The sequence below is a fragment of the Felis catus genome, chromosome F2 (genome assembly GCF_018350175.1).
Source record: "Felis catus isolate Fca126 chromosome F2, F.catus_Fca126_mat1.0, whole genome shotgun sequence".
NCBI lineage: Eukaryota > Metazoa > Chordata > Mammalia > Carnivora > Felidae > Felis > Felis catus.
In genome coordinates, this window is record NC_058385.1 from 42,954,569 (window position 1) to 42,976,815 (window position 22,247).

Sequence of the window (22,247 nt, forward strand, 5' to 3'; positions counted from 1 at the left end):
TATGCATAGTTAGGTGTCATTATTATGTATAATTAGTTTATTAAGAGTAATATAATTATATGTATCATATAAATGTGTGTGTTTTCTCACAAGGTGAGAAAAACTGTAAAATTGCAAAAGAAAAATTGTAAGAAATCTCAGAAATAACCATTTTTAGCATTTTATAAATTAAAAGCAAGAGATAAAATCATAAGAGAAAAGATCATAAGGGAATAGACTATTTTAAAATTCTGTACAAAAAAAAAGCACCACCAAAATTAAGATTAAAAGGCAAACTTCAGGAAACATTTGCAGCAAATACAACAAAGAACTGCTCTCTTTGCTGTATAAAGAACTCAAGCAACCCAATGAGAAAAATGCAAAGAACCCTGACCGTAAACAGGCAAGATACGTACAGACAGGTCCCAAAGGGAATCTATTACTAGTCAACGATTATGCGGTCCACGAGGAAGAGAACACGTCTGTGTGTTCATCATCTTAGCTCTTTTGCCTGGGCCAATGCCTCTTACCTGTTAAATAAATATTTGTTGAATAATTAAGTGAATTAATACAAGAAAAAAAAATCAACCAAATTAAATATTTTTGCCTATCACTGTAGCAAATATATTTTTTAAGGGGTAATATCCAATGAGTATTGTAAATACATGTAGTGAAAAGGACTTTCTCTTGTGAATTGATAGTCACGTTAACTGATGTGACTCTACAGGGAAGCAGTTTGTCAATAATATTAACCTTGATGTGACAGAGAATTTCAGTGCTCACCTCCTCCCATTGTGTGGGAAGATGATACCTCCTCACCGGACTGCATCCCCCTTGGAGTCAGATAGGGCCGTGCAATTAGTTCTGGACAGTGGGTAATGGGCAGGGGTGGTGTGTGTGGCTTCTGGACTGATTTCATTTGAGAAGCTTCCTCTGAAGATATAAATTAGAGAGGAGGCCTCAGCTGAGATGGTGAAGCCAGAGACTGAGAAGCCTGGACTGCTAAGTCCCTGTGGAGAAGACAGCAACTTGAGAGCTACTTTTATACTAAGAAGTAGATTCTTATTTTGTTAGGTCATTGAGATGTTAGAGCTGCTTGTTACCACAGCACGCCTAGGCTCTTCTGATTAATATGCTTATGTCATTCTTTTAATGAATATCTACTGAGCTAAGCACCTACTATAAAACAGACCCAGGCATTCCATTTATGTGGAAGAAAAGAATCCTAAATATGGAAAAAGATATTTATACATGAAGATGCTCATTTAAGATTATTTTAAACCCAGCATTCCCATAATAGAATTGTTAGTTGCTGAAGAAAAACATATCACATGCACTTAGTAGATATTTATAAAGAGATGTAATAACATGGGAAAATATTTGTGACTGTCATCCTCATAAGCTTTCTATACATATAAAAAAATTGAAAGAAAAACAACCAAAAATGTTAAAGACTCATTCTGCTGGGTAACAAAAATGTAGTTTTTCCTCCTTATTTTTTCTACAGTTTGAAGTTTTCTAAATATTTAAAAATAAATTGGCACCAATTCTCATAATAAATAACAGTGTTTCTCTCCCAATTACTCAGTTTTTAGATTTGTAACAAATAGATCATTTTATTATCTCATCGGCAAGATTTTTTTCTTAATCTGGGAGCAGATTTCCCAAATTAAAATCCAGATGGTGGATGATCTTTGTACTTCTGCTACTTTTTTTTGTTTGCATACATGCAGAAAATGCAAATTGTAAAGAAAAAAAATTCTATCCATTCATGTCTTTTAGAGGCATTGCAGAATGCTTACTGATGTTTTAAAATAGAGAGAATCTGACCTTGAGCAAGACCCTCCTCCTCTCTGGAACCCATTGTCCTTGTCTGAACGATGTGGGGGCTGAGTCTGATGACCTCTAAGACCACTGCCAGCTTTCGCAGTTTGTGACTCTATGTTCAAGTGGAATAAGTTGATAATCTCATATGTCAGAGATGTCATTCAGCCAGGTTTTGGAAAACACTCATCTCATTAGTCTTTGTAAACAGATATCTATGGAAACTACTTATGTTTGTACTCCAGAAAGATAATCACTTATGAATTTATCTTCATGCAGTCTTCACAAAGATAAGATTGTGACCAGGCTAAGCTTCCAAAAGTGTGTACAAGATACAGTTTTACACCATTTTTGGTAGCATCAGATAAAAATCATCCTGACAAATTGAGGTACCAGAGTTCCAGAAACTGCAAGGTTTCATTTGAAAATATACCATATGAATCCTGAAAGTCACAGTACTCAGTGGACACAGTTTCAGAAAATTTGAGAAAAATATACTGGGTTAGGGAGCAGAAGAGAAAAACTAATTAAATGCAAACAGCATCATTTTTCATCCAACCTGGGTCATTTTTATCCAATGATTCTGGAATACCAGTTTGTTCCTTAATTAGCTGTGCCTCTCTGGCACAGAGAGCTTCTGCATGTAGAAAATGAGGGACCTTAATCAGATGACATCTAAGGTCCCTTGCAGCTTTAATAATAGGACAATTGAGCTGGCATTTATTTTTTGCTATCATATGATGTCCTTCATCACTGATTAAAAAGAAAAAAGAAACAGGTTCTATGTTTGATATTGTCTAATAAGCAGAACTGATGTCTTCTAGCTAACAGTTCTTTACTCTTCTCTAGCTGTATTGTCCAGGGCTCTGGTTGCCAATGACAAAAGCTGAACATGGTTTAGGTTAACTTGAAAGGAGGTGCCTTGGCTCATGTAAGCAAATCGCTGAAATGGCAGGGGTCAGGTGGCCAAAGGACAATGGATTCGGAGACTCTTCATGCTCCTTGGTGTCTGGGGCTCAGACTAGTTCCACTGTGCAGTGAGGACACGGCTATAGGCAGCTCTGGGCTCACATTCCTACAGCTTAGGACCAAAGAAGAAAATTAACTCTCTTTCTCAAGTTTGAAAATTCACATGTAAAGACACTGATTGCCAAGCTGGGGTCACCTGCCCCAGTATCTGAGCCAATCACTATGCTCAGTGGCAAGAGAGATGATGATTTGCCAGCCTGGTTACTTGTCCAGTCTTTTTTGTCAGGAAGATTTGAGTCTATTATTAGAAGGAGTTGAAGGGAATGTTGCTGAGCAGAGAAACAGAATAGTTGCTGTATTAACCTAGTGTTGCTGTGTAGCAAATTATCACAAACTAAGTGGCTTAAAACAGCACCCAGCTATTCATAGAACTGTGGGTCAGAAGGCTGTCCATGGCATGCATCCATGATCTTGCACAGGTGTCAGCAAGGTTTTGTTCTCCTTGGAAGTTCAAGGTCATCTTCCAAAGTCATGTGGCTGTGGCAGTATTTAGTTTCATGCGGTTGTAGGACTGAGGTTCCAAGTTCCTTGACGGCTGCTCTTGGCTCCTAAAGGCCACTCGCATTCCTTGCCTCATGGCCCTTCCATCTTCAAAGCTGGACAGTGTTGAATCTAGCTTGCTTTTTGCATGTTTTTCACCAGGAAGGGTCCTATCCCTTTTAAGGGCTCACCTGATTAGATCAGCCCTCTGGCCCCAAGATAATCTCCCTATCTTAAAATCAGTTGATTTGTTAGGTTAATTACATCTACAAAATGTCTCTTTAGGACTACCTAGCTTAGTGTTTGATTGAATAACTGGGAGAAGTATAATGGGGAAGGGGGGTGTTCGACCATTGGGGGGCCATCTTAGAATTCTGCCCACCACAGCTGCTATAGGAGCTTAGGAAGTTTAAATCAGTCTTGAGTCAACATATATCAAAAGGCCAATCATCTCTAGACTAAGTTTACTTAAATCTTGAGCAACTAACTCATTTATTAGACTGCTTGCTTGACTCAGTGCAATCAAAATCAAAATAATTTGATTGAATAGATTTTTTTTTATTAATCTCACTGTCTTAATTTTAGGAAGATAGATAGAAACTAAAAACAGCTTCCTTAGTTAAAAACATGTTCTAAGCATTTTTGGCTTGCTCCTCCTTGGGATCACAAACTGTTTGATCCTATAACCTCAATCTGGTCCTCCTGTTATATACCCTCATGGAACTCTATTCTTTTCACTCATGACCTTTACAAACTCCTAATATACTGATGACACAGAATCTGTGTCTCCTGTTATATGCAGTATCCCCACTACTAGCATAGGGCCTGGCACATACAATAGGTATTTATAGAATGAAAGAGGACAGGTGCCATAACATGCCTTAGGTATTTGCATACTTTATGCTTAGGGCAGTGCCAGCACATGGTAGGTACTCAATCAAGGTGAAAGGTAGGGATGGGGTGCCTGGATGGCTCAGTTGGTTAAGCATCTGACTTTGGCTCAGGTCATGATCTCATGGCTCATTGAGTTAGGGCCCAGCATCAGTCCTGTGCTAATAGCTTGGAGCCTGGAGCTTGCTTCAGATTCTGTGTCTCCCTCTCTCTCTGCCCATACCCCCCTTGAATTCTCAATCTCTCTCTCTCTTTCTCATTCTCTCAAAAATAAACATTAAAAAAATTTTTTTAAGGTGAAAGGGAAGGAAAGAGGGGAAAAGAGAGGGAGGACACAGTATTAAGCCTTTAAAAGAAAACAGCTAACTTGTGTCATTCTGATTGATCAAACTATATCAACAACTTCTTAGCATTTTACTTCCCCCCCAAAAAGAATTGTGTAAGGTGATTTAATTATTTTTGAAATTCACCAACCTTATGGGGTTTAATGGGCAAAGGATCCCACACCAAAGGTTGGCACTGGGTGTACCAGAGGGTGTTTATCTGGCTGGGCTCCAGACTAAAGGGCCGGCTGCTGGGACTGTTCTCTCAGTCTGTTTTATCCTGAGCACAGTCACTTGCCAGCTTCAGGACTCTACACAGAGGAAGTATGCCTGGAGTCAGTTACTCCCATTGCAAAGCAAAAACACTCATCCCTAGGCCAACAGCAGACAGACCGGAAGGCACCCTGGGCTTGAAGAACATGGCACTGATTATATAAAAGATTTCCTCTCATGCCTGGGAGATCAGTCTCACTTGTGTGTTAACTACCCCCACCAGCCCTGGGGATCTGGCTTTGAAGAGGGTCTCAAGATTTCAGACATCTAAGAAAAAAAAATTACTTTGTGGGCCCAAAATATGAGTAAAAATGTACAAGCAGACCATCTTCGCTGAAGGGAATTTGGGAAATACCTTCCAGGGCCAAGTGTCTGTATTTAAGCCACCCAGTCTGTGGTATTTTGTTACACAGCCGAGCTAAGGTACTTACTTACATTACGGCAATTATGGCAATTATTATGTGTTATTATTTATTTAAAACATTTTTTAAAAATTTTTATTTATTTCTGAGAGAGAGACACACACAGAATGCAAGCAAGGGAGGGGCACAGAGAGGGAGACACAGAATCTGAAGCAGGCTCCAGGCTCTGAGCTGTCAGCACAGGAGCCCGATGCGGGGCTCAATCTCATGAGCTGCAAGATCATGGCCTGAGACAAAGTCCGATGTTTAACCGACTGAGCCACCCAGGTGCCCCTGTTATTATGTATTATTAATTATTTGTATTATGACAGATTCTCTCACATACCAGGATCTTGTCTTATTTCCCTTTGCCCCCTGTGGTGCCTGCCCACAAGTGTCTGACTATATAAAATCTTATTAAATGTTAAATCGTAATTACAGTTTCTAAGGAGTTTGTACTTGAATAATGGGGGCCAATGAGAGTTTTTGAATCAGAAATGGTGTTAGCTGTGTATTCTCAAGCAAATGACTTGCCCTTTGGAACCTCGGGTAAGAGGAATTAGTTGCACAAGGACAAAAAGGTGCGAAAACTCTCTGAGCCAACAGCATAATTCATGGCATAAATGTATGACAGCCAGAGGGGTTCACACTTGCCCCCTGCCCCTGCCACACACTCCCTGCAAGGTGAGAGCATCTGCTGAAAGTCCAGTCTGTGAAGTGCTTCTCTGTGTTCTGTTTATTGAAGCTGGACTAACCTGGCGACTGAGTCATTCTTTCTGACCCTGTGCTGCTGCTGTCTGGGCAGAGAAAGTGCCCACATGTGGAGGGGCTTTGAAATCCTTTATTGTGGGAAAAATCTATCGTGGCGTGCAGCTTTGCTTCTAGGCACTGTGTGGGCATGCCTTTTTAAATAGTTAAAATTCACTTGGCTATCCCACAACTACCGAAGGGGATGAAACCTTGAGTTTACGTTTGTCATATATGTTCTAGCAGCAATAAGGGCTACACACACACACGCACGCACACACGCACACACGCGCACACACACCTGTCCCTGCTGTTGCCATTCTATCCTTAGCATTGTTTCACTTATAAAGACCACAACACACTGAACCCTTCCTACAAAAATGTCCTAGCCAGGGAGTTAGCTATGTGATAAGGATTTCCATATATGGGAGTGTGACTAAGAGCTGAGAGAAAATGTGGCAGAGGCTGTTGGCTACAAATCTTGGATAATTCCCTGAGAAGGGGGGGGGGTGGTGGAAACAAGGATAACAAAACCTGTGGCGCACAGGAAATGCCTGGCTAACATAATGGCTGAGCACATCTGTGTGGGAAAGCTCACAGTCTCGCGGGCCCCGTCTCCTGGCGGAGACAGGTCTCAAAAGTGTCCGCTCCCACTTTTCCCCTTTCAGACACCTAAGAGCTTCTTCGGGGACTTTTGAGAAAGACCTGGGCACTTCAGGCCAGGACATTCGGAACAGCTTTCCTCACAGGCTTAGCTCTGTGTCCCCTGCAAACTGCTAAATCCTTCAGCCTCTAAATTTTGTTTTGAAGTCATAAATTTCTCTCCAGGCTTCCTGGTTTTCAGAAACCAGCACCGCACGTTTCATTTGTGAACAACTGGAAGAAAGCAACTTTACTGCCAAATGAAAAAAAAATGTTTTTAACGTTTATTAGCTTTCAATTTTACATAAAGATATGCCCTGTCTGCCAGGCGGAGGGAAGTCCACTAGAATTAAAGTAGCTTAATCTGCAGAGTTGTACTGGTTGGCTAGTCTAAAAACACCTCCACAGGCCAACACAGTGGGCTGAATTCAAATATAAACAAGGAGAGACGAGTGTAGTGTCTCTCACTTAGCTTCCGCAATTCAGCTGCACGAGCACATTTACCTTGCACACCTACCTGCAAGTCTGACCGAGTCTCCATCCTGCTGTCTCCAGCCCACACCCAGGCAGGGCGGTGGTGGTGGGTTCAGATGGACCCAGATTACAGCGCTAGCTCGGCCCCTTACCTAGGCCTGTGTCTGGGGACAAGTCACTTCACTTCACTGAGACTCACGGTTCTCACCTGAAAAGTAAGGAAAATAGGAAATCTCTCCCAAGAGATGGATCAGGATGAAATGAGATGACAGATGTGAAGCATTTATCACAGTACTGCTCCCTCTTAAGCTGCCACTGAATAAAAGCCTGTTGTTCTTAGGGTCGTCTGTCTGTGCCCAGGCACCACTTTGGAAGACAAATTGATTAGTGGGCTCCACTCAACTTTGGGTATTTCTGATATAAACGAAATCTGCATAGTCTCGACATTGAAGATGTTAAAGCCAAAATGAGTTTCTTCCGAATGAGAACATGATCTGAGGAACTTTGAAACCATTCACAGGGTTTCAGTAATTGACTACGTATATTTTTAATGTGTCCATCGATATCCTCGTATCACTCAGGTTGAGTGGCAGGATGTCCCCCTCCCCACCCCACGTGGTAGGTATGCGGCTGGAAGCCGCTCCTGGCCCAGGGAGAGTTGCTATCAGTCTTCTTCATGCCTGCGTTCTCCTTCCTGTTCACGGCAATTCACATTTCTTCCCTCCTGAGTTCTCTACACCCCTACCTTTTCACATTTCTTCTCTCTTTGTACTAGAGACATTAATGTCCAGACTAATGTTGCTACTGCTGCGTTTCTTCCTTATAGCGACTGCTTGGGTCCAAATCCTGTTGCTGAAGTCTCTTAGCCTCTCTGCCTCCCTTTCCCCATCTGTAAAATGGCTTGGAGTGAGAAAGTACCTGCTTCCTGACAGTGTTAGGAAGGGAAATCCGCTTGTGCCATGTTCTGGGGCCACGCGGCACAGTAGAAAGAGCAAGACCTGGACCTGGAAGAGCCTGGCTTCAAATCTTGACTCAGCCACCTTCTAACCGCCTTAGCACGTGGGCAGGACACAGTTACCTTACACCTCTGGGCCCAGTTTCTCATTTGCAGCACAGAGTGGTGGACTGTCGCTTATCCCTGAGTCGTTTCCCATTTTTCTTTACCAGTGAAACCCTGATTTTGTTTGGAGCTGAAATGTGCCCCGATAAGATTTTTCATCTTCTCGCTCTCCCATTTGATAAGCTCTGGCCCATGAGCCGTAAGTAGAGATCACCGAGTATAGCCGGTAGGAAGGTTGTTTCTTAAAAGGGCCTGGGCCGGCATGAACTTCTCCCTTTGACTCTTCTCCTCCTCCCTCTACGATGTGGACATGATGCCCAAAAGGGACAGCAAGCCATCCTGGGTTCATGAGGTGACACGTGAGGTGACACATGAGGCTGCCCACCCCAGACCTGAAAAATAAACCACAAGGCAACAAGGTCCCTATCTTTTCAGGTTTTCTTGATCAGTTTGTCTGTTATTGGTAGCCAAACTCCAAACAAATGCTTAAATGATACTTGCTTCCTAGGTCCCCTGTGAGAGTAAAAAGAGGTGAGGTTTGTGAAACATTTAGCACCACAACCAGCACTGAGCTGACTTCCCCTCCGTGTGTATTCCGTTCCTCCCTTTCTGTCTTCCCATTATGAATTCTCCCTGCTACCAGTAAAGGTCAAGGGTGGTGGGGCCATCTCATTTTGCTTTTAACGTGCCCTTATGTGTGGATTGCCCAACCAAAAGTGACCTCACAGTCAGATGTGACTTCCCAAAGCAAATATGTTTCTCCTCTGCCTCCGAACAGAGTCTCAGGAGAAAGGGAGCTAAGAGCCAGGCACTCCCTGCACCAGTACAAGGCATTTCAAGCTTTATGACAAATTCCAAGCCCCACACTTTAGGACTGACATTCCTAACTAGCGAAGGGTCTGAAAACCACTGTCCTATTGGCTACCTTTGGATGTTTAGTTTAGAAAAGCAGAGGTTTCAGGGGAACATGGAAGCTTTCTTTAAATATCACTTGCGCCCCTGGGGAGCCTTGGCTGACTTAGCCGTGTGGACATGGAAACAGCAGCTTCTAAAAACCTTTCCAGTTCTAGTTGAGATGCATTGTAGGTCCTGGGCTTTGAAAGGATGACCATGATATATTCTCAGTAAATAGTTAACTGATTAATTAATTAAAAAAAATTTTAAATGTTTATTAATTTTGAGAGAGAGAGAGAGAGAGAGAGGGCAAGGGAGGGGCAGCGAGAGAGGGAGACACAGAACTGGAAGCAGGCTCCAGGCTCTGCACTGTCAGCACAGAGTCTGACACGGGGCTCTAACTCAGGAACTGTGAGATCGTGACCTGAGCCGAAGTTGAAGGCTTAATTGACTGAGTCCCCCAGGCGCCCCTAATTAATTTAAAACTTACGTATTTACCCCTTATACTTTGTGAGAAAAATGCAGCCTGAGTCCACAATATCCAACTTATCAGTGATAACATGCCATTGTAGGAAATGGGGTTCCCTGGCTTTGGGGTCATCTGAAATCCAGCTTCACCTTTCTCTCCCTGTTGAATCCCTTTCTGGGAATATCCAGGGAAGACACCTTGAAGGGCTGAGGCCCACAACCTGCTCCAGCCCATTTTCAAAGGCAGTGGCTATGGAACTGGAATTGCTAAGGCCAGAAGGACTGGTTTAAGCAAAAATTATTTTTCTGGGCATCTTGTTTTATTGCAGCCAAATTAGCATCACACATGTCTGGTATCTCTTCCAAGAAGTCTATTCAGTTGGCCAGAAGCATCTGAAATGAAGCCTGAGCTCTCAGAAACGCTATGTTGACTGTACTTGAAGTTATTAAATCTTGAATGCATGGAAAAGAAAATGTCATAATGCTACCAGTGGAAAAGGGAAAGCACGCACAAAATCTACTAATGTGAAGACAGCATGTTGGGAAATGAAGCAAAAGGGAATTTTTCATTACTTGGATCTGGGTTTTATGTTATAGAAAAGTATCTGGCTACTACAGTTGGTTTTATGTATACCTCATCTATAACTACCTAAGCACTCCACTGGGCTAAAATTTAATCAAATATCTTGGTTTCTAGTTAGTAGATTTGTGGCAAGCATCAGTGATAAAATAAAAAATAAAACCCACCTGAAGTACTCCCACCTTGGGCGTAATAAATGTTCTCTTCTCAAATTCAGGTTGAAAAGAAGGAATTCTCTGATGGAGACAAGTGGAAATGGATTCTCTCACTTTTTATTTTTCGACTTACTTAGACAACATGTTCATTTTATCAAAGACTCTTGGCATTAAGTTTGAAGTTGCAAAGTATATCATTTTTTTGAGGTGATATTGGAAAACAGCATCACACCTTTTTTTTTTTTTTTAATGTTTACTTATTTTGAGAGGAGGAGGAAGGGGCAGAGAGAGAGAGGGAGAGAGAGAATCCCAAGTAGGCTCTGCATTGTCAGGGTGGAGCCTGATGTGGGGCTCAAACCCATGAACTGTGAGATCGTGACCTGAGCCAAAGTTGGATGCTCAGCTCCCTGAGCCACCCAGGCGCCCCAAACAGCATCACAACTTTTTTATTAACTTTTCCCCATGATCCATAAAAGTCAGCAGAAAATGTTCCCATCATCCTTCCTTCCTACACCCTGCCCCAAATTTACCTTTTTATTCAAATATGTCAAATTTCAAGTAAAGTCTTCTTTCTCAAATTACAAGAAATTTTTAAAAATGAAGTTAAGCCATATGACTTTGGCAGTGAGGGAAAGGTCTACTTTTATACTTTCATTATGACTTCTTTGGGTCATCCAAAAAGCTCTGTATTTTTATTTATTTTTATTTTTTAAAAGTTTATTTATTTTGAAAGAGAGAGAGGAGAGCAGGAGGGGCAGAGAGAGCGAGAGAGAGAGAGAGAGAGAGAGAGAGAGAGAGAAAGAGAGAATCCCAAGCAGGCTCCACATTGCAAGCACAGAGCCTGATGTGGGGCTCAAACTCACCAACCGCAAAATCATGACCTTAGCCAAAACCGAGAGTCAGATCCTTAACTGACTGAGCTACTCAGGTGCCCCAAGCCCTGTATTTTCATACATTTTTTTTTTCTTTCTTTAAGTCCTGTAAGAGTAGGTAGCATGTATTCTTTTAGGAAGGCAGGAAGAGGTCATGTTAAAATGAATCGGTTCCTCAAATGCACATCTGGATCCCTCCACCAGCCCAGCAGAGTGTAGCCGGGACTTTTGCACACTGCAGGGAAGGACCAGGGAATTGAGATTGAGGATGAACCAGGTCCACTGTATTTAGGGCTTTTCAGACAACACTTGAAATCTTGTGTTTGGTTCTGTGGGCCACATTTTAACTCAGCTGCTGTTAATCCAGAGAGCCTCCAAAGAGGCTGAATACCAGCCAAGGTGTGCTGAAAAGAGCTGCTGGTGTTCAGCATGAAGAGAGGTCCCTGTGGGGGCTAGGCAGCTGCCCCCGATGCTTGAAGCTCTCTCAGAGGCAAGATGGACAACATGATGAGGTTTAGTGTCCAACAGCTGAGATCAGAGTGGAAGGGAGATACAGGAAAGCCAATACCAGATCAACATGAAGAAACATTCTGACATGGAGAATTGCCCCAAATGAGCGGATCGCTTCATGACAAGGTAATCCTAGTGATCGCTGGTGTCTGTAAATCTCTTTAAAGTTTGCAGCACACTTCTATAGGTATCATCTCACTTGAGAGGTATTATTCTGGTTTTACTGAAGAGAAAATAGAGATTCTGAGAAATCCAATGACTTTCCCAAAGTCATGTATGTAATCATCCTAGAGTCTTAGAGGAAATGAAGGATGTCTTCCAAACAGAGCAGGTGAGCAGAAGATTTGAGATGGAAGGCAGACATGCCAGCCTGCTGGTTCAGGGCTCACAGCTCACATCCCACTTCCTTTCAGCCTGTTACTCTTATTAGAAGCTTTCATATTCTGTCTGGGGGGCTCACTGGGTCACCTTTCACTCCTCTTCTCCCAACCTCACACACAGCACTATGACATGGTAGTTGAGATTTATACCAGCCAGCTTGGAATCCCAGTGAGTTTCTTTTCTTTTTATTTCTTTTTTTTTAAAAGGTTTATTTTTTGAGAAAGAGAGAGAGAGAGAGCATGAGCAGGGGAAGGGCAGAGAGAGAGGGAGACACAGAATCCAAAGCAGGCTCCAGGCTCTGAGCTGTCAGCACAGAACCTGATGCGGGGCTTGACCTCATGAACTGTGGGATCATCATCTGAGCTGAAGTAGGATGCTCAACCGACTGAGCCACCCAGGTGCCCCACCCAATGAGTTTCTTAACCTGTCCAAGCCTCAGCTTCACCAAGGGTGACAGTAGTAGTTCTTATCTCATAGGGATGTGCATCTCAAACAGAATTACCACCACTGGGTTTCCAGCTTGATTTTACCACCACCATTACCTAGGCCAGGCTTGTTATTACTCACTGGGAGCTGCAATAGCCTCTTAACTAGTCTTCCCAGATTCATCCATGCCCTGTCTGGTTTACTGTCCATTCTGTAGATTTGTGACCTTCCCCAAATGCAGATCTGATCATGTCACTCCCTGGCTTAAAACCCTTTAGTGACTTCCATTAAAATCTTTAACAGAGCCCATAGCACAATGCACAGGCTGGGCCCTGTGCAACCCCTGTGGGGCTCTGACCACACCAGACTTTCTCACACATCCAAGCTCTTTTTTCACCTCAGGGCCTAGAATGTTCTACCACCCACTCAGGAAGTCAGGTTGCCCAACCCCATCCTATATACTGTCAGAGTCTCATTTATATCCCTTCATGGCACTGTACCATTCACAGTTATATATTTATGTGATTATTCACTACAGTCTGACTCTGTAAATTGTAAGTGTCTTGAGGGTTTTGCTCACTGCTGTTTCCAAACATCAAGCATGGGACCTGCCATTTAGTAGGTGCTCAAAGAATGTGTTGAATGAATAAACGGCTTCATAGGGGACACTTTCAGAGCAGATTTCTGTGACACATAGGGTGGAGGGAAGGACTAGATGTATTTCAAGGCCCCCTCCTTCTCTGGGATTAGATGATTCTATGCTTCTTTGCATGTGCTCTCAACCCTCCTCCCCAGACATTACAGCACTTAGATGAGGCCAGAGGAGTCTTCCAATAAATCCTTCAGATATTACAAACAAATGACTCATAGAGGTAGAATATGAAACTTGAACTGAATACCATGCAAATTCTTATCTTGACGTTATCTCTACTCCCACAGATGCTTATCTTGACGTTATCTCTACTCCCACAGATGCTTATTAGGTGTGTGCTGATTTGGGACAGGTTAATTAATATCTTAGGGCTTATTTCTTTATTATAAAAATTATTAGAGCTAGTAAAGAATTCAGCTCGATTGCAGGATGTAAGTCCATCATGCAAAAAAATAAAACAGCATTCCTTTGAAATGTAACTTTAAAAAGATATTATTTGTGACAGCAAAGTGAAATATAAGGTATAAGGTATCTATGAATAAACATAACAAGAGCTCCATAACATTTTTTGTGGAGAAAATGATAGAGCTTTATCCAAGAACATTAAAGAAGACCTAAATAATCAGAGAAATAGACCATATTCATGGATAAGAATACTTGATTTTCTTCAAATTAACCTATAAACTCGATAAAACTCCAGTCAAATTTCTGAGAGAGCTTTTCATGGGCTTTGACAAGCTGGTTCTAGGATTGATGAAAAATCAGTAAGCTAAGAATAACCAAGACAATTCTGAAAGAGAATCAGGTGGTAGCAGTACAGAGGAAATAAGGCACTTTTAATTATCTGTAGCAAATAGGACAATGTAGTTTGGCACCAGGAGAGAAAAACAGACCAATGCAAAAGAATAAAGAGCTCAGAAGTAGATCCTTGCATATACAGAAATAATATTTGGTGGACTTAAAATTGAAGATCAGAGAGAAAAAAGGTGGTCTAACCGATAAGACTATGCTGGAACAGTTGTTTATCTGTGTGGAAAAAAAAAACTGGAAATAGATCTCCACTTCACTCAGTTCTCTAAAATTAATTTCAGATGGATCAAGACATAAAAGTGAAGAGCAAATCCACAGAAGGAAATTTAGGAGAATATTTTTATGAAGGATTAAAAAATATATACAAAGTTCGACACATAAAAGACTGATAAATTTGAGTGCATCAAAATCTCAAGCATTATTAATGGGTACAGAGATTCAGCTGGGAAAGATTAAAAAGCTCTGGAGGCAGATGGTGATGGTTGCACAACAATGTGAATGTGCTTGATGCTACAGAATTGTACTCCTAAAAGTGGTAAAAATGATAAATTTTATGTTCTGTGTATTTTACCACGGCTTTACAAAATTCTCAAACACTATTTAAACATTAAAAGGCAAGTTAGGAACTGGAAGAAAATATTTTCAAAAGTGTCCACGATATGTAAGGAGCTAGTACGAAAGACAAATAAGTACAAAGAGACAAATGAGGAAATTAAAGAATGGGCAAGGTCAATGAACAGGCAATTCACACAAGAGAAAATCCAAATGGTCAATAAGTATGTAAAAAGATGTCATGTTTACCAGTCATCAAGGAACTATGAATTCATGCTTCAATAAGATACCAGTTCACATCCACCATATCAGCAAAAAATTAAAACACCTGATGATATTGTATGTTGGCCTGAATATGAAAAATGCAACTCTCATCACTGTCAGGAGTACCCATTGGTATCAACCACTTTTGAGGTCTCTCTGGCAGTATGAAACTCAAGATGGCCAAACCCTGTAACTCAGGAATTCTGTTCCTTGGTAGCTATCCCAGAGAAACTCTTGTACCTCCGCCCAGCACAAAGCAATGACTAGAAGGGCAAACAAACAAAAACATAATAACCTGAATATCCATCAACAGAAACACAAATAGGCAGTATGGTTACACAATGAAATACACTATAGCAATGAAATAGATAAATTAACCAGAATTTCATGTATTAGCATGATATACCTTTTTTAAGTTTAATAATAAAAGCAAGTCTCAGATGGGGCACCTGGGTGGCACAGTCGGTTAAGCGTCCGACTTGAGCCAGGTCACGATCTCGCGGTCCGTGAGTTCGAGCCCCGCGTCAGGCTCTGGGCTGATGGCTCAGAGCCTGGAGCCTGTTTCCGATTCTGTGTCTCCCTCTCTCTCTGCCCCTCCCCCGTTCATGCTCTGTCTCTCTCTGTCCCAAAAATAAATAAAAACGTTGAAAAAAAAAATTAAAAAAAAAAAGCAAGTCTCAGAAGGATGTATACTACATAATCCTATTTAAATGTTTTTATGCAAATGAGAGTGCAAAATTTGTTATATAGGGATTCTTACAGGTGTAACAAAAATATAAAGACATTGACAGGAATAGTAAACACCAAAACCAATTCAGTAGAAGGAAGTGAGTATAATCTGAGTATGGTACACAGGGAGCTTCAGCCATTTGGGAATATCTAGTTACTTAAAAGGGAAAGTTGGTAAGCTGCTATGCATCATAACAACCTATTTTCTTGCATATCTGAACTATTTCATAATTTTTTTAATGTAATATATTTTGAATGGTTGATCCGACTTAAAATAACAAGAACAGCCACACAGAATTTTATGTGGCTTCTAGGCCTGTTCCCTGCTTGTGTTAAATTGGGTTTCCTCTCCCCTTGCTGGGCTTAGAGGTGCCAGGTGAATTCTGAGCCTCTTTGCTGTGCCTCCAGGTCCCCTATCTCCCTGGACATACTCTCAGTGGACCCTAACGAGTACTCAGTCCAAAAAGTTTGAAAGAGGATGTTTTGCTTTTAGCCCTGGGCTCCAGGAACAGGAAACTATACACTCTTGCAGGGAGCTGGCACGAGAAGGGGCTGAAAAGAGCAGACGGGGCAAATAGATCTGCACTTGGCTCAAAGGTGGGCATTTGTTGTGGATTAACCTTCACTATTCTGGCCAGAAGGAACATAGGGCTTTAGGTCTTCACATCAGGTATGCAAATAAAAGCAATTTATCTGCTGCACCCCTGAAGGCCCACAGGCAAAAGCTGCATGGCCTTCTATTTCCCCTCTGCACCACACTACCCACCTGTCTTTCAGTAGCTGCCAAGGGGGAAATGTCATAAATCAGCAGGGCATTTTATCTGTCTCTTGATGATAAGCTGTATAATAAGATGTCAACACAAGGTCTGCTTCTGGAATCTCCCATTCCATTGGCCCTATGCTCCTTCTAAGGAAGAGCATAGAGATCACAGACACCAGACAAAATGAACCTGGGCCCATGATGCTGGTAGGGCAAGTATGGAGCCTCCAAACTAGCCCCAGAGGGTGCTCCTAGCAGGGAATTTCTTGAGCTTCTGTCAGCTTGAACCCCAGACCAAGCCAACATCACTTATACATAAATCTCACACATTGCTCTCTGGTTTCCTCACCATCCTGACTTTAATACCTGAAGCAGATCAGATCTACTTCATTTTGGCAAAACACTTTATAATTAAGCAAGCCCAAGGTTTGGAAAAGACGCTCTTAGCTTGGCTGGTTTATCTTTCGGTGCTAAGACGGCAGGAGCCCTCTGTCAGGGGTGGGCTGCCAACCCATAGTGTGGTGTGTGATACATCTCCTCGGCCTGCCTTCTGCCCTGAAGGTACTGTGACCTATAAAAAATAGTATCTCCGTGAAAGTCACCAAAACTTTGTGTTAACATAAACTTTGTGTTAATGTGAGCTTTCTTCTCATGGTTCTGTCTCAGGGCAGCCCTAATGCAAAGGTGAGGATGTAGGAAGGTGTGTGATGGTCAAAGTGGAAGAGAAGAGGAGCGTGAATGGGTGGGGGAAGGAACGGCTGCTCTGCAGGAGGCAGAGAAGACTGTGGGACACAGGGGTCAGGCCCAGGGCTGGAAAGTCACCTGCCCCTGCCACTCACAGAGTGAGGTGCTCCTGCGACAGGCTCATAATCTGATGCCCCAACCAACCAACCAGCACACACACGTGAGCACACACACACACACACACACATGTGCGCACCCACATGCACATGCATGCACACACGCAGGCCTGGTGGGTAGGAGCATGGGCTCTGGCACCACACTGCCTGGATTCAGATCCTGGCTACGCCGCTTACCAACTTGGCGACTTTAGTCAAGTTTTCAAGCCGTTGAGTGCCTCAGTTTCTTCCTTCTCCCCTAAGCACATTACTAGAAATCATAGTCTCTGTTTCACGCTCATTGCCAGGAGGATGAAATGAGTACTGTGAGTTAAATATTAAGTACTGGCATAGAACTGAGACCGACGTCAGTGTTCCGTCGATCCAACTGCGAGGTTTCCCATTCCTCATCCTTTCCCCACTTGGCCTGTCTCAACTTGGCCCCAGTAAAACTCTTGAATAGCCAGGTGCCTTTAGGCCACACTACTCACCTTTCTCCCAGGCGGAGAAAGGTTGAGGGCCCAGGGAATCAACCACCCCCATCTCATCATCCCAGGTTTGGAACGGTTGCCACCTGTGTCAGAAGGAGGAGGTTCAAAAGGCCCATGACCTCAGTCATCAAGTGTTTTGGAGTCTTCTCAGGATGACTGAATAGGAGTGGATTCATGGCAGCTCTTGGCCATTGCTAGGTAACCTGTTCCCTCTTGTTCCACCAACCCTGCATTTGGGGGAGGCTGGTTAGAGTCTGTCCTGTACTCCCTTACAGAAACGAGGATTGTGGAGATGGCAGTGTCCCACACTCTGAATATCTCTGCCCTGCAGCTCTGATCAGGGCCCTTGCCCCATTTCCCCAGAAATATTGTTAATGTTTGTTAAGCAATTAACGTGTGCTAAACAGTAAACATCTGTATTATCTCTAATCCTACCAACAATCCGATGACAGGGGTGCTAACTAATATGAATGAGGTTAAATATGACTTAGGGAATTTAAGTGACATAGCAAGGTCTTATCTCCCCTCATAAGCTTCACATATAGCATGAAACTGGCTTTAATCTGTTGTCCTTTATTTGTTCTGCTGGCCTCTCAGGCAGGGGTAAGAGAAGGATGAGGGGAAATGTGGCTCTTTTCCTTTTTTCTCCTATTTGTCTTGGCTTCCTGAAAACCCATAAAATGCTTACCCAGGGCTGAGTATATAGCAAGCTGTTAATGAATGTGAGCTATTATTATTATTATATATATTTATTGAATGCACTGTATCAGGCCCTGGGAGTGGGCCAAGAATGTAGGACTCAATCCTGTCCTCCAAGCACTGTGAAGACACTCACGCCAGAGTAAATTGCAAATGCATCCAATAACTGCTAAACCAGAACAGCGGAAGGAGAGTTACTCCTGGGCTGAGGTCATTCGGGACGTTTCCTGGAGGCGGAGGAAGGCTGGGGAAGATTTCAGAAAGAATGGAGATTGTCTACAAACATCATGGAAAGAAAGCAGGCATTTGCCATCAGGGCCTCCATTCTCAGCAAGATGAGGGGCAGAGTGGGGACGGCCTCCCAGGACAGGACACCCCGTGGTGATCAGAGATGTCCCTGCATGCCCAAGCCTGGCCTCTTGCTGTGCCAGGGAGCAGGGCCTTGGCGTCACTGTGCCCAGTTTACAAATGTCATATTTATTGGCTGCATTTCATCATGCAGATGCACCATAGTTTATTTAACCGTTCACTTTTATTAGGCTTTTAGGTTGTTCCTCAATTTTCCACTATTATAAATAATGCAGCAAGGCAGAGTGGTAATAGATGTGGACTTGACTGTCAAGGAGGCCTTTCTGGGCCACTTACTAGCAGTGTAACCGCAGGCAAGTGACTTACTTAATCTTTCTAGGCCTCAGCTCCATTATCTATAAAATTAGAATGATAAAGCAACCTATCTCATTGTTACAAGAGTCCAGGGAAACCACATTTAAGTTAAAAAATATTATCTATATACATATGACTGCTTATTAGACGTCAGGCTTTGTCCTAAGTGCATTGTATTTTAACACATATGAGCCTCACGACTGCCTTATTAAGAAGAGTCTGTTACTAATATCCTTGTGTTCAGTGTGAGTGAGAATTGCAGGAACTTCTCAGAGGTCACTAGCCAGAACGAGGCTGGTATTGAATGTAGGTAATGGGTCCCAGAACCCACATTCTTCACCACCCCTCTGCTCTCCCGCTCAGTGAGTGCTAGTTGTTGCTTCGTTATTACTGTCTTGCTACTGTTGGTGTTGTGACAGGGTCTTTTGGAGGCTAAGGGAGGCTCTAAGTCACTTTCTGTCTTTCAAGCTTCTGGGGGAAATGAGGAAATGCCAAAACAGGGTTTTTAAAAACACAGCGTATTTTAAATGTTTATATTTAACAAATTTACACTAGTAGTTGTTTAGTTTAAAATACAAAACTGCAAACGCTCTCAGGAACAATAGACGTAAGAGATAAGCCACTGGTCGAGTTTTCCCTGTGAAGCTTACGCCTCCCCAACACCCACACCAGGATCTTACCCAGAGAAGTGGCTTTGGAGTGTGGGGCTGGAATGAGAGGGAGTTGGGGTGGGGAAAGAGCATGAAAGCGGCTGGTGGGGTCTTGGCATGAAAAGCAAATGCTGAACATTCACTGTGTAAATATCAACACTTTAAGATCCTGGAAATACTGCCATCCATCTTTCTTTCTTTCTTTCTTTCTTTCTTTCTTTCTTTCTTTCTTTCTTTCTTTCTTTCTTTCTTTCTTTCTTTCTTTCCCCTTCCTTCCTTCCTTCCTTCCTTCCTTCCTTCCTTCCTTCCTTCCTTCCTTCCTTCCTTCCTGTTTATTTTGAGAAAGAGAGAGAGTACACGTGCATGAGCAGGGGAGGGGCAGGGAGAGAGGACAGAGAGAATCCCAAGCAGGTTCCACGCTCAGCACAGGGCCCAACACGGGATTCTATCTCATGAACCATGAGATCATGACCTGAGCAGAAATCAAGAGTCAGATGCTTAACCAACTGAGCCACCCAGGCACCCCCACCCATTTCTTTATAAATGTACAGTTTTGTAGCTTGCTGTTATTTTAGATTCCAAGTAGAACTTTAAATTTTTGAACATGTGCCATCCTATTTGAACTTGGATATGCATGCTAAAATCACTACCACTTTCCCCTCCCTCCTTCCAAATGAAAATATAGAATAGAATTCAGCAAGTATTTATTAGACAAACCCTATGTGTAAAGTGCTGTGCTTGAGGAAAGACATCAAAAACAGCCATTTGAAACTGAGCACATCATACATACTCTGCACCAGCATAAGCTTGGTGCTTCCCACACATTACGATTATTTAAACCTTATAACCACCCCGTGAGATCAGTGTATTCTTATCATCACCATTATACTGATGAGAAAATTGAGGCTCAAAGTGCAGGTCTATCAGATTCTAGGTCTGTTGGTCTACTGTTTAGACACTGCTCCTGTTGAAAGGCCCAAGTTGAAGTGATAGGTCAGACTGTCCCTTTATCTTTAAGTTTTGTCATCTGTCAAACATGAAAACTGGACAAGATTATTTCTAAGGTCCCTTTAAGATTCTAATTTGCTCTCCTTCAGAAGGATAGACATTTCATATAAACTGGAACTTTGTCTTTCAGATTGTGTTTTCCAATGGACTTCTACTTTTCTGCTTTTTTTTTGAAGTTTATAACCCATATAGAGAAAAATGTATACATCTTGATGAATGAACAAAATGAACACCCACATGTGACCAGCACCCAGAACAGATTACAGATTTCTATTTTAGTTTCAGGGATAAAGTGCCACTAACTAATTTCATTTAACTAATACTCATTGAATATCTACACCATGCCAAAATATGATGTAGTGTCAAGAGAATGAGAAGGCACACCACATATTGGGAGGAAATACCTGCAAAAGGCATATCTGATAAAGGATCTGTACTCAGAATATATGAAGAACTCTTAAAAGCCAACAAGAAGGGGCACCTGCGTGGCTCAGTTGGCTAAGCATCTGACTCTTGATTTTGGCTCAGGTCATGATCTCGTGGTTCATGAGATCAGGCCCCACGTTGGACTCTGCGCTGAGCTTCGAACCTACTTGGGATCCTCTCTCTCCTTCTCTGTGTCCCTCCCCTGCTTGCACTCTCTCAAAATAAATAAGTAAACATTAAAAAAATTTTTAAGTGAACAATAAGAAAATAAACAACCCTAGTTAAAAATATGTCAATGACCTTAACAGACATCTTACCAGAGAATATATACAGATTGCAAATGGGCACATGAAAAGATACTCTGCATCATATGTCATCAGGGAAATGCAAATTAAAACAATGAGATACCACGACAAACGTGTTAGGATAGCCAAAATCCAGAACACTGACACCACCAAAGGCTGGTGAGGATGTAGAGTGACAGAATTCTCATTCATTGCTGGTAGGAATACAAAATACTACAGTCACCATGAAAGCTAGTGTGGCTGTTTCTTACAAAACTAAGCATACCCTTACCATATAATCCAGCAATCATGTTCCTTAGTATTCACCCAAAGGAGTTGAAAACTTTATGCCAACACCAAAACCTGCACTGCGGTTTGTGGCAGCAATTTATTCCTAATTGTCCAAACTCGGACGCACCAAGATGTCCTTCATTAGGTAAGTGGATAAGTACACTGCCACATCCAGACAAAGGAACATTAATCAGCACTAAAAATAAATAAGCTTTAAATCCATGAGCAGACCTTGAGGAAACTTAAATGTGTATCACTACGAAAGAAGCCAATCTGAAAAGGCTATGTGTGGTATGATTCCAACTATATGACATTCTGTAGAAGGCAAAACTAGAGATAATAAAAGATCATTGGTTGTCAGGGGTTAGGGGTAAGTTGGGGATGAATAGGGGGAACACAGAGGTTCTTTAAGGCAGTGAAACGATACTATAATGGTGGGTCACATCATTATACATTTGTCAGAACCCTTAGAATATACATCACCAAAAGCAAACCTGAATATAAACCAAGGGCTTTGGGTGATTGTGATGTGTTGATGGGTCTTAACAAATGTACCACTCTGGTGGGGGATGTTGAAAATGAGGAAGAATTGGGGGCAGAGTGTAAGTGAAATTCTATACTTTTGGCTCAGTTTTGCTATGAACCTTAAACTGTGTTCAAAAATAGTTTATTTTTTAAAATGATGCAGAGTGAAAACTGACATTAGGAAACCCTAGTTCT

The 22,247-nt window shown here is 42.2% G+C and overlaps 1 long non-coding RNA gene across 2 annotated transcripts in view; it reads left to right on the forward strand.

The window, feature by feature from the left end:
- The window catches only part of LOC123383215, an 80,567-nt gene that overhangs the window by 24,632 nt on the left and 33,688 nt on the right, over positions 1–22,247 (forward strand). The gene's annotated exons all lie outside the window — the stretch shown is intronic.